This window comes from Haplochromis burtoni, unplaced genomic scaffold (genome assembly GCF_018398535.1).
Source record: "Haplochromis burtoni strain Fernald_Lab_line unplaced genomic scaffold, NCSU_Asbu1 Contig_47, whole genome shotgun sequence".
Lineage (NCBI taxonomy): Eukaryota > Metazoa > Chordata > Actinopteri > Cichliformes > Cichlidae > Haplochromis > Haplochromis burtoni.
Window position 1 is genome coordinate 1007490 of NW_024582408.1, and position 3142 is coordinate 1010631.

Consider the following 3142-nt stretch of genomic DNA (forward strand, 5'->3'; position numbering starts at 1 on the left):
CCCGGTTTTTCCTGTAGAAGAGGTCACGAAGAGGAAGTAACCTCCAAACGTCCCATTAGTTTCTCTCACCCTTTCTCGAGCAGGCAACCAGCACTGTCATTTTTCTGACAGAGCTGTCAAAGCATCTAGCCCACCATCCCAGTTACAGATAAAGCAAATAGAAATGAAAACATTGTCAGGGAAAAGACTCATGGGGTAACAGAGATGCCAGGAGCAGGGTGAATCACTTAGCAAGCTGTGCTCCTCCATTCTGCAGCTGCCACCCACCGCAACACATCTGCCACTGGGAAAAAAACACTCAGATAGAAAACCGCATCCAAACGAATTGCTACATGACACAAAAGATCACTTCTTTAAATTGAAATTCATTTGGAGTCAAAACGGGGTTCATCCCCCCGGGGCGCACGTGTGTGACTGCAGAAACCCACACACAGGTGGCAAAAGTGGAGGCTACATACAAACACACACTTTCTCACAAAGAAAATACACCTTTTTTTTTTTTAAGGCAAGAGCATTCTTTGTGTGAGGCTAGTGGGTCTTCCAGCTCGCTGCCCAGGTGCTGTCTCTGGGCAGACACATGCCACTGGCTGGTCTTAATGCACATCAAATATCACTTTTCTACCAACAACGCCTGCCCAACTCTAGCTGCTGCAATTCCCCTTTTATTGCATTCCCCAGGATTTCATATTGTACATGCTGAACTCCACAGAAAGGAGTCAAAGCTCATTTCTAGACCTGAAATGGAATCATTCACTGCAGACCAAATATTGCAACAAAAATTGCCACTAGCTTTGTTGATGTGAGTCACATGGTAACAAATCATTAAATTACTTACACAGATGGAGAACGAGGGATGATTTGACATCGGAGGAAAGGGAAATAAAACGATGTGAAATGATTGATCTTTTGGGGGTATTTTTTCATATGAGAGCAGCATTAAACGTTGATTCATTTTTACTTTAAACATTCGCACAAAGACCCTATTGTTGGAGCTTTGTGAGGCAGACACAGCGGCACTTGGAGCTCAGTGTAAACATGTTTAGCACTTTGACCAACATTTTATCTTCACTCATAAGCACTCAACACAAAGTACAGCCAAGACTCACGAGGATGCTTTTAGTTTTGCAGGTATTTGGTCTTTAAAGTAGGTCAGAGCTCTACCCAGTAGTGTGGAGAAATGAAAAGTAAAGTATATACAAAAGTCTGGAGTGAAGCATAAATGTGGTGCCAAATATTATGGAAATCCATGGAACATGCACTCACCAGACACTTGATCAGTTAACCCAACTAGTACCATGTTGATTCCCCTTTTGTTTTCAGAACTGCTTTAATACAGATTCTACAAGGTGCTGGAAATTTTCCTCAGATATTTTGGGCAGTATTGATGTGTTAGCATCACACAGTTGCAACAGATTTGTCGACTGCACATCAATGATGCAAATCTCCTGTTCCACCGCATCCCAAAGGTGCTTTGCTGGCTTGAGATCTGGTGACTGTCGATGGCATTTGAGTACAGCGAACTGATTGTCAAACCAGTTTAAGATTATTTGAGCTCTGGGACATGGTGCATTATCTTGCTGGAAGCAATCATGAGAAAATGGGCACTCTGTGGCCATAAAGGGATGGACATGGCCAGCAACAATGCCCAAGTAGACTGTGGTGTTTAAACAATGTTCGGGATATACTAAAGGGACCAAAGTCTGTCAAGAAAATATCTCCCATTAGACCAACAGCAGCCTAAACAATTGATACAAGGCAGAATGGATCGATGCTTTAAGGTTGTTTACTCATCAGACGAGGCAACATTTTTCCAGTCTTCTATTGTCCAATTCTGGTGAATTGTAGCCTAAGTTTCCTGTTCTTAGCTGACAGGATTGGCCCCCAGTGTGGTCTTCGACATTCAGAGATGCATACCTTGATTATAATGAGTGGTTGCCTTTCTATGAGGTCGAAGCAGTCTCGCCATTCCTCTCTGACCAACAAAGCATTTTACACCCACAGAAGTGCCACTCGCTATTTTCTCTTTTTCAGACTGTTCTCCGTAAAACCTAGAGGTGGTTATGTGGGAAAATCCCAGTAGATCAGCAGTTTCGAAAATACTCAGCTCATCTGGCACCAACAACCATGTCACATTCAGAGTTACTAAAATCTCATTTCTTCCCTATTCTAATGGTTGATTTGAACTTTAGCAGGTCATCATGAGTATGTGCACATTCCTAAATGTATTAAACTGCTGCCATATGATGGGCTGGTTAGATAGTTGCATTAGCAAGCAGTGACCGGTGAGTGTATATCATAACCACAAATGTTAAACCTGTGGTGGCACTCGAGGAAAAAAAATCATCTGGGAGCCATGATGAGAAGTCCATATTTACAGACGAACCATGTAACAGTTGATGAGATATTTAAATCTGGACCGACTAGGCTGTCTGACAACACTACCACCCCTGGAGCCGCTCTCTAATTAGCTAATAAAACTATGAATGCATTACTACTGCGTTACCCTAGTGAAAACTTCTTTAGAAAAATCTCATTTTAAAATGATGCAATGCTATTTTTGGCTCGTACCATTGCACACAGTTGCCTAATGCACCCATGCTCAGTGTAAACAATCTATTTAATTATCTCTCTGACAGAGGGCATATTCCGAACTTCTTGTTGCCCCACGCCCACCATATCTAATAACTTTACACATACATGTGCTGCTAGTTTAAAAAAAAAAAAAATCAATGTAGATTTTTAATGATTCCTAATCTGGGATCCTGAATTATTAAAAATCACTTGGAAATGAGGTGAAGAATATTCCCTACCTTAAAAAAACCTTCCTTGGCAGGCTCTGTTAGGTCATAATATCTGCACGACAAACCAAAGTCACATTCAGAAAGCAATTTTCTGTTCACAATGCAATCTTGGCCATTAATTGGCTAATGAACAAGATGTTATTCAAGGATACCTTTCCAATGAGCACTTAGGAAAAGGAGGAAGAGGACTTAATATGATGGAATAAGTGTGACAGACTAAATGGTTCGTGCTGAACGCATTGATGCATGCTCTGACCTTCCCTGTCAATCTGGAGGGCAGACAGGGTGGCCATTTATGTTGTTATGGTAGAGCTCAGGCTGCAGAAACAGTTTTCATCATT